The following is an 18,517-nucleotide window of genomic DNA, read 5'->3' on the forward strand; positions in this document are numbered from 1 at the left end:
GCTTCACTTGGTGAAGCAGGTCTGCAGCTATCTCTCTCCCTCTATCTCCCTGTCCTCTTTCATTTCTCTCTGTCCTATCTAGTGAAAATTAGGGGAGAAAAAATGGCCACCAAGAGCCTTGGATTCATAGTGCCAGCACTGAGCCCCAGCAATAACCCTGGTGACAATAAAGAAAAAAAACTAGTGTAGCCACAGGCCCTTTGGAATATAACTAAAATATACCTATTAGCTGTCTACAAAATGGAGGACCGCCCAACTCTTCTGCACTATTCCAGTCCTTAGGTCCATGATTGGTCAACAATTTGTTTGGCTTTGTATGTTAACTCTCTTTTCAACCACCAGGTTCCAGATGCTAGCATGATACTGACCAGACTTCCCTGGACAGACAACCCACCAATATGTCCTGGAGCTCCGCTTCCCCCAAAGCCCCACACAACTAGGGAAAGAGAGAGACAGGTTGGAAGTATGGATCAACCTGTCAACGCCCATGTTCAGCAGGGAGCAATTACAGAAGCCAGACCTTCTACCTTCTGCACCCCACAATGATCTTGGGTCTATTCTCCCAGAGGGTTAAATAATAGGAAAGATATCAGGGGAGAGGGTGGGATATGGAGTTCTGGTGGTGGGAATTGTGTGCAGTTGTACCGCTCTTATCCTATGGTTTAGTCAATGTTTCCTTTTTATAAATAAAAAATTGAAAGAAAAAAAAACTCACTCCAAGAAAAAAAAAATAGTTTGAAGGCTAGAAAAACAAATTCTGCAAGACACCAAATCACTCTCAACAGATACTGTTAGCCAAGTGATTTTGTTCAAAGAGAATTAGCCCAGGCATGAAGATTCAATATTCCCTGTGAGGCAGTTATAAATTGTCATCAACTAGCCTCAAAGGTTCAGGTCTCAGCAGGTTTCTGCAGGAAGTTTTTCTTTTGATATGTTAATCATTTAAACTAAGAGATGTGGAGGTCTGGGAGACTAAAAGAAAATTCTGTCTACCCCTTTATCAAAAGTAAATACCAATACTAATTTCAATCCTTCTTCTAAAGAAAAGTGGTTCTTACCACTTTTTATTAGGCCTCAGAAGATAGCTCCCCTAGTAGAGTTCACATACAGCTTGTCCCTTGGCAGTGTTAAAACAGCTCATCTTAGAGGGAACTGTTAGGGACAGCATATGGACAGCATGTCTAGACCGTCAAATAGCTGGGGCACTGACACTCTGTGTCATGTTATCATGTGTTCCCCTATATCAGCAGGAAAGAAATTAGAAGTAGCATTGGAAAAGAAAAGGAAAGTCTTTAGAGAAAACAAACGGAAACAGCTTGAATAATATGGGAGGAGTTTTAGCAAGGTAACCACACCTGGTGATTCGGCGGATCAATTGGAAGCTAGCACAGGCGCAACATAGATTGAGGAACTTAAGTAAACGTAAAATATATAATCAAGGCCTTTCTCTTTTAGCCTTCATGGGACTCTTTTCTCATAAGCTGTCTTTGAAGTTCAAAAATCACCTTTGCGAGGAATACCAGAGACCTCCTGGGACCACAACAAGACAGGACTAGAATGACTTCAGGAACCCACCAAATCACCTGTGAGTGCAAACACATGTGGGTCGTGGACAGAGAGGAGCCTAGGGAGAGATTAAGGGGCTGGTAACAGTCTGGCAGTTTACTGGTTGAGGCACCACCTCCAGTCTCTTTCAACAACAAAAAGACGGCTGAAGAGAAGAGAGGACTACCCTGAAACTCACCAAATGCAACTGTGAGTCTCTATTGCTACTGCCCTCAGAATCTGGAGCAGTGGCAGGGAGGCCCTGTGCTGACACTAGGGGACAGAGAATTAACGTGAAACTCAGGAGAAGATCTATACCTCTGTGGCCTGGCAGTGGGGCTGTGAAAGTCTCTTTGCATAGCCACTGGATTATCTCTGCTCCACCCTGCTTTATCTGGATTAAGCTAAGAAGCCTACTTATAGTTTAGAAGCCCTCAGTCTCCCATAACATACAGGCAAGAAAAAGAACAAAAGAGGCTTTTAAACCACTGAGCTCCAACTCAGGGATTAAAATACAATTGAAACAACTGCCAACTTCCACCACTGTAAACTCTTTAATTACCTTACTTAGCTACAAGTCAATCCAGGAAAGACTGATCAGTAATTTGAAAAGTACTGAGAGAGAGACCTGATAACACAGTATATAAAATGATTAAACCAACAAGAAGAAATATTGGAGAAATGAACCAGGACAAGAGTCCAGCTAAAAGCCCCCCAAAGGGTAAAGCACAAAATAATGAGGTCAACATCCAAAAACTAGTTAAGGAAATAATCACAGGAGTGAGTAAAGAATTTGAAAAAAAATGTCATCAGAAATGCAGAAACAACAAATAAAACCCTGGAAGAAAACACTAATTATCTCAAGGTTACTAGAGAGCTGAAAGCTGAAATAGCTGAACTAAGAACACAACTAGCTTAACAAGCTAAAACAGTATCAGAACAGGGTACCAAAATAGATGAACTCCAGAAAACAGGAGAGGGGAGAGAGAATAGAATAAATGAGACTGAGGTCAGAATTAGCAAGATAAAGGACGAATTAGAGACAATTAAAAATGAAGTAAGAGATCTCAAAAAGAGATTAAGAGATACTGAAAACAACAACAGAGACCTATGGGATGACTTCAAAAGAAATAATATACACGTTACTGGCTTACCAGAGGAAGAAAGAGAGGGAGGGGGAAAAAGCATTCTTCAGGACATAATAGCTGAGAACTTCTCTAATCTAGACAACATAAAAGACATAAAGGTTCAAGAAGCCCAGAGGGTCCCGAACAGAATTAACCCAGACTTAAAGACAACAAGACACATCCTATTTAGAATGGAAAGGAATAAGGATAAAGAAAGGATCCCGAAGGCTGCAAGAGAAAAACAAAGAGTCACCTACAAAGGAAAACCCATAAGATTAGCAGAAGACTTCTCCACACAAACACTACAGGCCAGAAGAGAATGGCAAGATATCTATTGAATGCTCAATGAAAAAGACTTTCAACCAAGACTACTGTATCATGCTAGACTGTCATTCAGACTAGATGGAGGCATAAAAAACTTCTCAGACAAGCAACAGTTGAAAGAATTAACTATCACCAAGCCTGCCCTGAAAGAAGTTCTGAAAGGTCTCCTATAAACAGTCAGACCACCACAAATAGGACATATATCAGAACACTCTAAACCTCTACAAGAATGGTGTTAAAATATCTTCAATCTTTGATATCAATAAGTGCCAATGGCCTGAATTCACCTATTAAAAGGCACAGAGTAGGAAGATGGATCAGAAAACACAACCCAGCAATATGCTGTCTACAGGAAACCCACCTAACTCAACAAGACAAACACAGACTCAAAGTGACATGACGGAAAATTATCATACAAGCCAATGGCCCACAAAAAAGGGCAGGAACAGCTATTCTCATATCTGACATGATAAATAAATAAAATTTTAAAAGATAGGGATGGACACTATTTAATGCTCAGTGGATCAGTCAATCAAGAGAATTTAACAATTATTAACATCTATGCACCCAATGCAAAGCCATCTAAATACATCAAACATCTACTGAAAGTGCTATAGCAATATATTAACAGCAACACAATCATAGTAAGGGACTTCAACACCCCACTCTCTCAGCTTGACAGATCATTCAGGCAGAAAATCAATAAAGACAAGAGAAAGCTAAATGAGGAGATAGATAAACTAGAACTATTGAACATTTTCAGAGTCATTCATCCCAAGAAACTGGAATACACATTTTATTCAAGTCTACATGGGTCATTCTCAAGGATAGACCATAAATAGGCCACAAAGACAGCATCAGCAAATTCAAGAACACTGAAATCATCCCAAGCATCTTCTCAGACCACAGTGGAATTAAACACTCAACAATCACCAGAAGATTAGCAATAGTCTCAAAGTGTAGAAGCTAAACAGTACACTACTTAACAACTACTGGGTCAAAGAGGAAATTGAGGAAGAAATCAAAATGTTTCGAGAGTTCAACGAAAATGAAGACACAAGCTATCAAAATATTTGGGACGCATTTAAGACAGTACTGAGAGGGAAGTTCATAGCCATTCAAGCACACATTAAGAAACAAGAAAAAACACAAATAAACAGCCTGATTGCACATCTTAAAAACCTAGAAGAAGAAAAAGAAGAACAAAGGAAACCTAAAGCAACCAGAAGAACAGAAATCACTAAAGTTAGGGCAGAAATAAATAACATTGAAAATAAGAAAACGCTACAAAAGTTCAGCAAAAGTAAATGTTGGGTCTTCGAAAGAGTGAACAAAATCAACAAACCTTTAGTCAGACACAAAACAAAAATGGGAAAAGACCAAAATAAATCAGATCATAAATGAAAGAGGAGATATCACAACAGACACTGCAGAAATTCAACATATCATGTAAGCCTTCTATGAAGAACTATATGCCACCAAGCTAGAGAACCTGAAAGAAATGGACGATTTCCTAGATACCTACCAACTTCCAAAATTAAGTAAAGAGGAACTAGATAACATGAACATTACAGCTAATGAAATTGAAACAGTTATCAAAAGCTTTCCCAAAAATAAAAGTCCTGGACCAGATGGTTTTACAAATGAATTCTACAAAACCTTCAAAGAAGAACTAATACCTCTACTTTTAAAAATCTTTCAGAAGACTGAAGACACCAGAATACTCCCTTCCAACTTCTATGAAGCCAACATCACTTTGATACCAAAAGCAGACAGGGACACAACCAAAAAAGAAAACTACAGACCAATATCACTGATGAACATAGATGCGAAAATACTAGCCAACTGGATACAGCAGTCTATTAAAAAGATTGTTCATCATGACCAAGTAGGGTTTATCCCAGGCATGCTAGGTTGGTTTAATATACGTAAATCAATCAACGTGAACCACCACATCAACAAAAGCAAGACCAAAAACCACATGGTCATATCAATAGATGCAGAGAAAGCCTTTGACAAAATATAACATCCCTTTATGATCAAAACACTACAAAAAATGGGAATAGATGGAAAATTCCTGAAGATAGTGGAGTCTATATATAGCAAACCTACAGCCAACATCATACTCAATGGTGAAAAACTGCAAGCATTTCCACTCAGATCAGGTACTAGACAGGGCTGCCCACTATCACCATTACTATTCAACATAGTGTTAGAAATTCTTGCCATAGCAATCAGGCAGGAGCATGGAATGAAAGGGACACAGATTGGAACAGAGTAAGTCAAACTCTCCATATTTGCAGATGACATGATAGTATACACAAAAAACCTAAGGAATCCAGTAAGAAGCTTTTGGAAATCATCAGGCGATACAGTAAGGTGTCAGGCTACAAAATTAACATTCAAAAGTCAGTCGCATTCCTCTATGCAAACACTAAGTTAGAAGAAGCTGAAATCCAGAAATCAATTCCCTTTACTATAGCAACAAAAACAATAAAATATCTAGGAGTAAACCTAACCAAAGAAGTGAAAGACTTGTATACTGAAAATTATGAGTCACTAACTCAAGGAAATAGAAAACACAAAGAAGTAGAAAGATATTCCATGTTCATGGGTTAGAAGAATTAACATCACCAAAATGAATATAACTACCCATAGCCATATACAAATTTAATGCTGTCCCCATCAAGATGTCAATTTTTTTATTCAAATTCACTGGTCATTATATTAATTTCATATTAATCACTTGAAATATAAAATTTTGTCAGCTAGGAAGGTGAGGTGAACGTGTAGGACCTGCATGTGTAGGGCAGTAGAACATATGCTGAATGAAGCACTGCTCCAAGTGTCTTTGTCTCTCTCATATATACAAATAATAATAGGTATTTTTACAAAGAATAAATAAAATAAAACCGAGCCAAATGGTGGCGCACAGTTCAAGCCCCCATACCACCATAAGCCAAAGCTGAGCAGTGCTCTGGTAAAACACACACACACACACACACACACACACACACCAAACAGAAAACAACACACATTGGTGAGGGTGTGAAGAAATTTAAATTCTTACATAGTTGGTGTGATCACTATAGAAAACGGTATGGATCAATCTGCCAACATCCATGTCCAGCAGAGAAGCAATTACAGAAGATAGAATTCTCATCTTCTGCACCCCATAAAGATCTTTGATTAATATTCCCAGAGGGATAAAGAATAGGGAACCTTGTGATGGAGAAGATAGGATATGGAACTCTGGTGGTGGGAACTGTATGGAACTGTAGCCCTCTTATCCCACAATCTTGTCAATCATTATTAAATCACTAATAAAACTATGCTTTTACTTTTTTTCTTTTACAGATCTTTATACATGCAGTAATATGTACTTTAATTAAATTATATACCCATTATCTCATAATTTCACAAATCAATACTAAATCACTAAAAAAGAAATAAAGAAAATATAAACAAAAAAGAAAGAGGGGATTCGACTTCCGGAAGCGGAGCTACAAGCAGCAGATCGCTTTCTCTCCTCTCCTCTCCTCTCCGGATCAACTAGGAATACCAAAGGAGACCACCCGGACAGAAACAAGACAGGACTAGAATGACCACAGGAACCCAGTAAATCACCCGTGAGTACAAACACGCGTGGCTGGTGACAGAGAGGAGAGAGGGGCCTAAGGAGAGATTAAGTGACTGCTAACAGTTCAACAGTTTATCAGTGGAGACACCACCTCCAGTCTGCTCCACAACAAGGAGACAGCTGAAGGGAGGAAAGGACTCCCCAGAGACTCACCAAGTGCAACTCTGAGTCTCCATTGCTACTACCCTCAGAATCTGGAGCAGCAACAGGGAGGGACACCAGGGGACAGAGATCTCACTGGGAAACTCAGGAGAAGACCTATACCTCAGTGGCATAGCTGAGGGGCTGTGAAAGTCTCTTTGCATAACCACTGGATTATCTCTGCCACACCCTGCTTTATCTCTTGGTCAGGGGTCAGTGATTAAGCTAAGAAGCCTATTGATAGTTTAAAAGCCCTCAGGCTCCCATAGCCTACAGGGAAGAAAAAAAAAAGAGGCTTTTACACCACTGAGCTCCAACTCAGGGATTGAAAAAACTGTTCACTTCCACCACGGTAAACCCTTTAATTAAATTACTTAGACACAAGTCAATCCAGGCAATAGTAATCAATAATTTGAAAAGTACTGATAAAGGGAACTCATAACATAATATAGAAAATGGTTAAAACAACAAGAAAAAATATTGGAGACTTGAACCAGGACAACAGTCCAGCTAAAAGTCCTCCAGAGGGTGAAGCACAAAACAACGAGTTCAACATCCAAACATTAGCTAAGGAAATAATAACAGGAGTAAAGAATTTGAAAAAATTGTAATCAGAAATGCAGGAACAATAAATGAGAATATGGAAGAAAATTCTAATTATCTCATGGTTATTAGAGAGCTGAAAGCTGAAATCGTTGAGCTAAGAAGGCAACTAGCTGAACAAGCTAAAACAGTATCAGAGCAGGGCAACAAAATAGATGAACTCCAGAAAGCAGTAGAGGGCAGAGAGAATAAAATCTATGAGGCTGAAAACAGAATTAGCAAGATTGAGGATGAATTAGAGACAACTAAGAAAGAAGTAAGAGATCTCAAAAAGAGATTAAGAGATGCTGAAAACAACAACAGAGTCCTATGGGATGACTTCAAAAGAAACAATATACGCATTATTGGCTTACCAGAGGAAGAAAGAGAAGGAGAGGAAGAAAGCATTCTCCAGGCCATAATAGCTGAAAATTTCTCTAGTCTCGACAACACCAAAGACATAAAGATTCAAGAAGCCCAGAGGGTCCCAAACAGAATTAACCCAGACCTAAAGACACCAAGACATGTCATACTTAGAATGGAAAGGAATAAGGATAAAGAAAGGATCCTCAAGGCTGCAAGAGAAAAACAAAGAGTCACCTACAAAGGAAAACCCATAAGATTAGCAGCAGACTTCTCCATACAAACACTACAGGCCAGAAGAGAATGGCAAGATATCTATCGAGTGCTCAATGAGAAAGGCTTTCAGCCAGGAATACTATATCCTGCTAGACTGTCATTCAGACTAGATGGAAGCATCAAAACCTTCTCAGACAAGCAACAGTTGAAGGAAGCAACCATCACCAAGCCTGCCCTGAAAGAAGTTCTGAAAGGTCTCCTATAAACAACCAGACCACCACAAATAGGACATATATCAAAACACTCTCAAACTCTACAAGAATGGCGTTAAAATATCTTCAATCTTTGATATCAATAAATGTCAATGGCCTGAATTCACCTATTAAAAGACACAGAGTAGGAAGATGGATCAGAAAACACAACCCAACAATATGTTGTCTACAGGAAACTCACCTAACTCAACAAGAAAAACACAGACTTAAAGTGAAAGGATGGAAAACTATCATACAAGCCAATGGCCCACAAAAAAGGGCAGGAACAGCTATTCTCATATCTGACACGATAGACTTTAAAATAGGCAAGATTAAAAAAGATAGGAATGGACACTACTTAATGCTCAGGAGATCAGTCAATCAAGAGGACTTAACAATTATTAATATCTATGCACCCAATGAGAAGCCATCTAAATACATCAAACTTCTACTGAAAGAGCTACAGCAATATATTGACAGCAACACAATCATAGTAGGGGACTTCAACACCCCACTCTCTCAACTTGACAGATCATCCAGGCAGAAAATCAGTAAAGACATAAGGGAGCTAAATGAGATAGATAAACTAGAACTATTGGACATTTTCAGAGTGATTCATCCCAAGAAACTGGAATACACATTTTACTCAAATCCACATGGATCATTCTCAAGGATAGACCATATGTTAGGCCACAAAGACAGCATCAGCCAATTCAAGAGCACTGAAATCATCCCAAGCATCTTCTCAGACCACAGTGGAATTAAACTAACACTTAACAATCAACAAAAGATTAGTAACAGTCCCAAAATGTGGAAGCTCAACAGTACACTTCTTAACAACTTCTGGGTCAAAGAGGAAATCAAGGAAGAAATCAAAATGTTTCGAGAGTTCAATGAAAATGAAGACACAAGCTATCAAAATATTTGGGACACAGCTAAAGCAGTCCTAAGAGGGAAGTTCATAGCTATACAAGCACACATTAGGAAACAAGAAAAGGCACAAATAAACAGCCTGATTGCACATCTTAAAGACCTAGAAGAACAACAACAAAGGAAACCTAAAGCAACCAGAAGGACAGAAATCACTAAAGTTAGGGCAGAAATAAATAACATTGAGAATAGGAAAACCACACAAAAGATCAATGAAAGTAAATGTTGGTTCTTGAAAGAGTAAACAAAATCGACAAACCTTTAGCCAGACTCACAAAACAAAAAAGGGAGAAGACCCAAATAAATCGGATACTAAATGAAAGGGTAGATATCACAACAGACACTGCAGAAATTCAACATATCATGCGAGGCTTCTATGAACAACTATATGCCACCAAGCTAGAGAACCTGGAAGAAATGAATGATTTCCTAGATACCTACCAACTTCCAAAACTAAGTAAACAGGAAGTGGATAACATGAACAGGCCCATCAAAGCTAATGAAATTGAAACAGTTATCAAAAATCTTCCCAAAAATAAAAGTCCTGGACCAAATGGTTTTACAAATGAATTCTACAAAACTTTCAAAGAAGAACTAATACCTCTACTTTGAAAAGTCTTCCAGAAGATTGAAGAAACTGGAATACTCCCTGCCAGCTTCTATGAAGCCAACATCACCCTGATACCAAAAGCATACAGGGACACAACCAAAAAAGAAAACTACAGACCAATATCTCTGATGAACATAGATGCGAAAATATTGAACAAAATTCTAGCCAACCGGATACAGCAGTCTATTAAAAAGATTGTTCATCATGACCAGGTGGGCTTTATCCCAGGCATGCAAGGTTGGTTTAATATATGTAAATCAATCAATGTGATCCACCACATCAACAAAAGCAAGACCAAAAACCACATGGTCATACCAATAGATGCAGAGAAAGCCTTTGACAAAATACAGCATCCCTTTATGATCAAAACACTACAAAAAATGGGAATAGATGGAAAATTCCTGAAGATAGTGGAGTCTATATATAGCAAACCTACAGCCAACATCATACTCAATGGTGAAAAACTGCAAGCATTTCCACTCAGATCAGGTACTAGACAGGGCTGCCCACTATCACCATTACTATTCCACATAGTGTTGGAAGTTCTTGCCATAGCAATCAGGCAGGAGCAAGGAATTCAAGGCATACAGATTGGAAGAGAAGAAGTCAAACTCTCCTTATTTGCAGATGACATGATAGTATACATGGAAAAACCTAAGGAATCTAGCAAGAAGCTTTTGGAAATCATGAGGCAATACAGTAAGGTGTCAGGCTATAAAATTAACATTCAAAAGTCAGTGGCATTCTTCTATGCAAACACTAAGTTAGAAGAAATTAAAATCCAGAAATCAGTTCCTTTTTCTATAGCAACAAAAACAATAAAATATCTAGGAGTAAACCTAACCAAAGAAGTGAAAGACTTGTATACTGAAAATTATGAGTCACTACTCAAAGAAATTGAAAAAGACACAAAGAAGTGGAAAGATATTCCATGTTCATGGGTTAGAATAATGAACATCATCAAAATGAATATATTACCCAGAGCCATCTACAAATTTAATGCTATCCCCATCAAGATCCCAAGCACATTTTTTAGGAGAATAGAAAAAATGCTACAAATGTTTATCTGGAACCAGAAAAGACCTATTATTGCCAAAACAATCTTGAGAAAAAAGAACAGAACCGGAGGCATCACACTCCCAGATCTCAAACTGTATTATAGGGCCATTATCATCAAAACTGCTTGGTACTGGAACATGAATAGACACATTGACCAGTGGAATAGAATTGAGAGCCCAGAAATGAGGCCCCACACCTATGGACATCTAATCTTTGACAAAGGTACCCAGACTATTAAATGGGGAAAGCAGAGTCTCTTCAACAAATGGTGTTGGAAACAATGGCTTGAAACATGCAGAAGAATGAAACTGAATCACTGTATTTCACCAAATACAAAAGTAAATTCCAAGTGGATCAAGGAATACTTAGAGGAAAATATTGGCAGAACTCTTTTCCGCATAAATTTTAAAGACATTTTCAATGAAACGAATCCAATTACAAAGAAGACTAAGGCAAGTATAAACCTATGGGACTACGTCAAATTAAAAAGCTTCTTCACAGCAAAAGAAACCACTACCCAAACCAAGAGACCCCTCACAGAATGGGAGAAGATCTTTACATGCCATCCATCAGAGAAGAGTTTAATAACCAACATATATAAAGAGCTTGCCAGATTCAACAACAAGACAACAAATAACCCCATCCAAAAATGGGGGGAGGACTTGGATAGACTATTCACCACAGAAGAGATCCAAAAGGCCGAGAAACGCATGAAAAAATGCTCCAAGTCTCTGATTGTCAGAGAAATGCAAATCAAGACAACAATGAGATATCACTTCACTCCTGTGAGAATGTCATACATCAGAAAAGGTAACAGCAGCAAATGCTGGAGAGGGTGTGGGGTCAAAGGAACCCTCCTGCACTGCTGGTGGGAATGTCAATTGGTCCAACCTCTGTGGAGAACAGTCTGGAGAACTCTCAGAAGGCTAGAAATGGACCTACCCTATGACCCTGCAATTCCCCTCCTAGGGATATATCCTAAGGAACCCAACACATCCATCCAAAAAGATCTGTGTACACATATGTTCTTGGCAGCACAATTTGTAATAGCCAAAACCTGGTAACAACCCAGGTGTCCAACAACAGATGAGTGGCTGAGCAAGTTGTGGTATATATACACAATGGAATACTACTCAGCTGTTAAAAAAAAATGGTGACTTCACCGTTTTCAGCCGATCTTGGATGGACCTTGAAAAAATCATGTTGAGTGAAATAAGTCAGAAACAGAAGGATGAATAGGGATGATCTCACTCTCAGGCTGAAGTTGAAAAACAAGATTAGAAAAGAAAACACAAGTCGAACCTGAAATGGAATTGGAGTATTACACCAAAGTAAAAGACTCTGGGGTGGGTGGGTGGGTGGTTGGGGAGACTACAGGTCCATGAAAGATGATGAATGACATAGTGGGGGTTGTATTGTTAAATGGGAATCTGGGGAATGTTATGCATGTACAAACTATTGTATTTACTGTTGAATGTAAAACATTAATTCCCCAATAAAGAAATAAAAAAAAGAAAAATAAATAAATAAATAGATAAATAAATCAAAAAAAAAAAGAAAGAGGGTGGAGGGTAGATAGCTTAACGGTTATGCAAAGAGACTCTCAGGCATGAGGCTCCAAAGTCCCAGGTTCAATCCCCCACACCACCAGAAGCCAGAGCTGAGCAGTGTTCTGGTTAAAAAAAGAAAGAATGAAAAAAAAAGGTAAGGTAAGGTAAAAAGAGAAGAGAGGGGAGTTGGGCAGTAGCACAGCAAGTTAAGCCCATGTGGCTCAAAGAGCAAGGACCACTGTTCGAGCCCCAGCTCCCCACCTGCAGGGGAGTCGCTTCACAGGCAGTGAAACAGGTCTGCAGGTGTCTATCTTTCTCTCCCCCTCTCTGTCTTCCCCTCCTCTCTCCATTTCTCTCTGTCCTAGCTAACGACGACATCAATAACAACAACAGTAATAACTATAACAACAATAAAAAACAAAGGTAACAAAAGGGAAAATAAATTTTAAAAAATTTTAAAAAAGAGAAAAGAGTAGAGTCGAGCATGGTAGGGTTGGGGAGATAACATATTGGTTATGCAAAATATTTGCATGCCTGGGCTCTGAGGTCCTAGGTTATATCCCCTGCACCACCATAAACCAGAGCTGAAAAGTGTTCTGGCTTTTCTGTCTATTTCTCTCTATTTCTCTCTCTCTCTCTCATTAAAATAAGAATTAAAAAACATAAAACAGTATGATGATTTAAAAACAATTCAACACAGACTTATTGCTTAATATAAGCAAATTTAGTTCAATAATTAAGCTACTGAATCAATACATAACATAACTGAAACTGTTTAGGAGGTGGTGCAGTGGATAAAGCACTGTACTCTCAAGCAGGAGTTCAATCTCCAGCAGTACATGTGCCAGAGAGGTGCTCTAGTTCTATTTCTCTTTCTTCCTATTTCTCTCAATTAAAAAAAAAGTTTAAATAATTAAAATAAGGTATCCAAAAAGATATGTGTACATCCTTGTTCAGTACAGCATTGTTCAAAATAGTCAAAAGGTAAAATGTAACCAAGTTTCCGTCAACAGATAAGCCAAATATGCTATATACCTAAAATGACACTTTAGCCTTAAAGGGAAAAAGAGTGAATCAGGAAGTGGCATGGTAGACAAAGCACTGGACTCTCATGCATGAGGTACTGAATTTAATTCCCAGCATCCTATGTGTCAGAGTGGTGCTGGTTCTCTCCCTCATTAAGAAATAAATGAATTTTAAGAAGGGGGAGAATCAAAGGCCAAGCAGGAGCACACCAGGTTAAGCATGTGTGAAGCACAAGGATCCTTGTTCGAGACCCCAGCTCTCCACCTACAGAGAGGTTGCTTGCAAGCAGTGAAGCAGTTCTACAGGTGTCTATCTTTCTCTCTCCCTCTCTGTCTTCCCCTCCTCTCTCAATTTCTCCCTGTCCTATCCAACAACAAGAGAAGCAACAACAACAATGGGAAAAGGATAACTGTCAAGAGCAGTAGATTCATAGTGCAGACACTGAGCCCCCGCCACAAACCTAGATGCAAAAAAATGGGGGTGAAGAGGTAGTAATAAGGTTCTGATATAAACTACAACATGGAATAACCTTAAAGACATTATACTAAGTTAAATGAGTCAAGCACAAAAAAAGAAAAGCTCTGTTAAGACCCACTTAGATTTTTTACCTTGAATAGTCAAATACCACAAGACAGAATGGGAGTTACAAGGCCTAGGAAAAAAGATGAGAATGGAAAGTCTGGCTTTAAAGTATACAAAGTTTCCCTATGGGTTGATAAACAACTTCTGGAGATGTATAGAGGTGACATACAACACTGCATATTACAGAATTCTAGTGAACTGCTTATTTAAAAGTGGTTTTGAGAGTGTCAGGCAGTAGTGCAGCGGGTTAAGTACACATAGTGCCAAGCGCAAAGACTGGGTTAAGGATCCGGTTCAAGCCCCCGGCTCCCCACCTGGGGGGGGGGGGGTCACTTCACAAGTGGTGAAGTAGGTCTGTGTCTATCTTTCTCTCTCCTTCTCTGTCTTCCCCTCCTCTCTCAATTTCTCTCTGTCCTGTCCAACAGTAACAACAGCAATGACAACAATAACAATAATAAGAACAACAAGGACAACAAAAGTGGGGGGGGGGATGGCCTCCAGGAGCAGTGGATTTGCGGTGCAGCAATAATCCTGGAGGCAAAAAAAAAAAAAAAAAGTGGTTTTGAAAATTACATACTTCATGCTATGAATTTTTGATATGCAATAAGTCGTATCATAACATTCCAATACTTAAAAACCCTTCAACATCTACTCAGGATGTGGCAAAATGGATAAAGTGTTGGACTCTCAAGTATGAGTTCCTGGATTTGATCCCTGACATCACATATGCCAGACTGATGCTCTGGTTCTCTCTTTTACCTCTCCAAATTAATAATTATTTCAATCCTTTAACAATTCACTACTGCACATAAAATAAAATTATAGCTTTTCACTACAGTTCAGAAGGTCCAACATAATCTGACATTTTCCCTATCTCTCTCCGTCCTAATTTTAACACTACTTACCCTTTGCTCAACTATGTAAAACATTCAATTCTTTCTAACCTCAAGGTCTATAAAACTTCTGTTCTCCACTTGGAATGTTTTTCCCATAGCTTGTTCCTTTTCATCCTTCAAATTTGGCCTCTTCGCAGAATAACACTCCCATAATTACCCCACCTCCAGCCTCAAGGTATTCTCTCTCTTTTTTTCTTTTTAACATTTTTATTTATTGGTTATTGGACAAACACAGGGTGAAACAGAGGGGAGAGGGAGATAAAATGGGAGAGAGACAAAGAGACACCTGCAGTCCTGCTTCACCACTCATGAAGCTTTTCCCTGCAGGTGGGGACCAGGGGGTTGAATCTGGGTCCTTGCTCACTATGGTGCACTTAACCAGGTGTGCCACTCCCTGGCCCCGCCTCAAGGCATTCATTAGCACTTTTCATATGAAATTTTATATGACTATCTTTAAAATTTTGAGCAAATTATTTTACACCCCTAACTTAAAGATTTTTTCTCTTAACATCGTTTCTTCCATGTTTTATTTAGTGATCTGAATCCGAAAGTTGCAAGCTTGAAAAGGTTTCTACTCAGAATTTGTAGCCACCATGAAATACTGTATTGGTATTAGTCATTGTAGAATCATCCAGTCCTAAAAGATGACACACAGTATGCTGTTAAGAATAGTTTGTCTAGGGATTCCGGGCGGTAGTGCAGCGGGTTAAGCACACATGGCACAAAGTGCAAGGACTGGCTTAAGGATCCAGGTTCCAGTCCCCAGCTCCCCACCTGCAGGGGTGTCACTTCACAGGCAGTGAAGCAGGTCTGCAGGTGTCTGTCTTTCTCTCCCCCTCTCTGTCTTCCCCTCCTCTCTCCATTTCTCTCTGTCCTATCCAACATCAACATTAATAGTAACTACAACAATAAAACAACAAGGGCAACAAAAGGGAATAAATAAATAAATATTTAAAAAAAAGAATAGTTTGTCTATTGCTTCAGGACCCTGAGAGAGAAGAGGAAAAAAGGAAGGACACTCAGAAGTAATAACACGTGTAGGTGTGACTTAGGAAGAGAAGTAATAATAGGTGTAGGTGTGACTTAGAAAGGAAGAGAAGGCAGGAACATAGAAAAAAATGGGATATATATATTCATTCATATATATACATATATATGTGTATATATATATATAATATGAATGGAAGAGAGATGGGGGAAGGAGATATCTATGGAGATATCTATGTAAATAATAGTCAATCCATATCTGTGACCTTGGGAAAACTACTGTAGTTTCCAATAAAGGGAATGGAAAAAAAACAGAACTCTGCTGATAGGAACAATGTGGAATTATACTCATTATCTTATGGGTTTGTAAATCAATATTAAATCATGAAGAAGAAGGAGGAGGAGAAGGAGGAAAAGAAGAAGACAGTTTGTCTTCTATGGGCAAGGGGAGATAACATAGTGGTTATGCAAAAGATTTTCATGCCTGATATTCTGAAGTCCCAGGTTCAATGGCTCAATCCCTGCACAACAATAAATCAGAGCAGTGCTCTGGTAGGAGGAAAAAAAAACTCCTCTTCCAAATAGCCTAAACTGAAACTAGTATATCTGTTTAAATGTCGTGTTGAATAAAAGGATTTCAAAACCAATTACCTTACTTTAGCCCACCATGTTGATCTTCCAACTCCACAACACAATAATTTATATCCACTGATTTTACACATAATTTCATCCAATCATGCATATAAGCATTGCCTCCTTAAATCCCAGGTCCCATTGGGCAATAAAAACATGTTAATGTGGGAGTTGGTGGTAGCGCAGCGGGTTAAGCGCAAGCGGTGCAAAGTACAAGGACCGCTGTAAGAATCCCGGTTCAAGCTCCGGCTCCCCACCTGCAGGGGAGTCACTTCACAGGTGGTGAAGCAGGTCTGCAGGTGTCTATCTTTCTCTCCCCCTGTCTTCCCTTCCTCTCTCTATTTCTCTCTGTCCTATCTAACAACAATGACATCAATAACAATAACAATCATAACTACAACAATAAAACAAGAGTAACAAAAGAAAAAATAAATACATATTTAAAAAAAACATGTTAATGCTACTAAACCTCTTACAGAATCTGGAGTACAACTAACAGTCACCAAGTGACACCTGATAGCTGACATTTAAACATAGACCTGAAATTTACCCCCCCTTCCCCTACTGCCCCCCATGCAACAATGTCACATCCCTGAAGTAGTTCTGAGGGAGGAAGAGATGAGGAGATGAAATTTGGAGGTATAATTTAAATATTTTCAGTTACTCATCTCTGGGCAGGAAGAACTTGAAAGAATATGTAATTCAATCCCTTCATATTTTAGATAAGAAACCAAAGCCTAGGGATGTAAGTTAGATGTTATCACCCAAAAGGAGATACACGGATGTTAACAACTTTACAATTCCAGAACACAGGTGGGGTGAATCACTACCTACCTAGATTTTTCTCTGCATCACACTATCTCCCTTACCTCCACAAAAAAGACTAGGTTTGTGAATACTTGGTGGGTTACAGTATTAAATGAAGTTTGTTCTTGTTCATTTTAAAAGAAATGTAACCAGAGCTACCTGGTAGGTTGTGCAGTGGTTAAAGTGTTGGGCTTTCAAGCAAGTGATCCTGAGTTCAATCACCAGCATGGCATGTGCCAGAGTGATACTTTGGTTCTCTCTCCCTTTTTTATTTATAATAATAAGTTTAAATGAATGTACATAAAACCATAAATACTATTTATGGGGGACTATGTGATGGCACAACTGGTTGAGCACAGAAATTACATGCTCAAGGACCTGGGTTCAAGCCCCCAGTCCCCACCTGCACGGAGGTGGGATGCTTCACAAGCAGTGAAGCTGGTCTGCAGGTGTCTCTCTCTCCATGTCTATCTCCCTCTCTCTTCCACTTTCTATCTGTCCTATCAAATAAAAGGGAAAAAACTGTTTATGATTATTTATGGCATTGATCCCCCAAATTCTGAAGTTGTGTGAATAACTTGGACTGTTATATGAATTGTCAAGTTGTCACATTAAAGTTCCACTGAAGTATATAATTCATATAATGTACCACAAAATTTCTATAAGGGTAGAAGAAATCTTTTAATCTTTTTTAAGATTTTATTTATTTAAGTTAATGAGGGAGATAAGAAAAGAGAAAGAGAGAGGGAGGGAGAAGAGAGAAAAAGTGAGCCAGAGCATCACTCTGGTACTTGTACTGCCAGGGATTAAACCCAACACCTCATGCTCTTTTTAAAAGCTTCATCCACCACCCCACCTCCCAGACTACAGGACAGAAGTAATCTTAGAGGAGGCCAGCAGGTGGTTCACTTGGTAGAATGCACACATTATTATGCAAAAAGATCTGATATTGAGCCCCAGGCCATCACATGGGAGTGCCTATATGGTGGAAACTTCACAAACAGTGGAAAGATGCTGAGGTGTCTCTTCTCTCTTTTACTCTCTAGCTTAAAAAAAAAAAAGCCACCAGAAATGGTGGAGTCATATAGGCACTGAACCCCAAAAATAACCCTGGTGGCAGAGAGACGGGGTGGGGGAGAGTATGGAAGGGAGAGAAATCTTAGTTCTGGGTAATGGCCCAGTTTCATTCTTTTGTATGTGATTGCTCAGTTTTCATGACATCATTTATTAGAGTCTCTCTCTTTCCCC

The 18,517-nt window shown here is 39.0% G+C and overlaps 2 protein-coding genes across 3 annotated transcripts in view; both read right to left on the reverse strand.

Moving 5' to 3' along the window:
* Positions 1–18,517, reverse strand: part of LOC103114303 (cytochrome b-c1 complex subunit 10-like) — a 530,783-nt gene that overhangs the window by 267,411 nt on the left and 244,855 nt on the right. The gene's annotated exons all lie outside the window — the stretch shown is intronic.
* Positions 1–18,517, reverse strand: part of CCDC126 (coiled-coil domain containing 126) — a 43,660-nt gene that overhangs the window by 15,713 nt on the left and 9,430 nt on the right. The gene's annotated exons all lie outside the window — the stretch shown is intronic.

Source organism: Erinaceus europaeus, chromosome 8 (assembly GCF_950295315.1).
Source record: "Erinaceus europaeus chromosome 8, mEriEur2.1, whole genome shotgun sequence".
NCBI lineage: Eukaryota > Metazoa > Chordata > Mammalia > Eulipotyphla > Erinaceidae > Erinaceus > Erinaceus europaeus.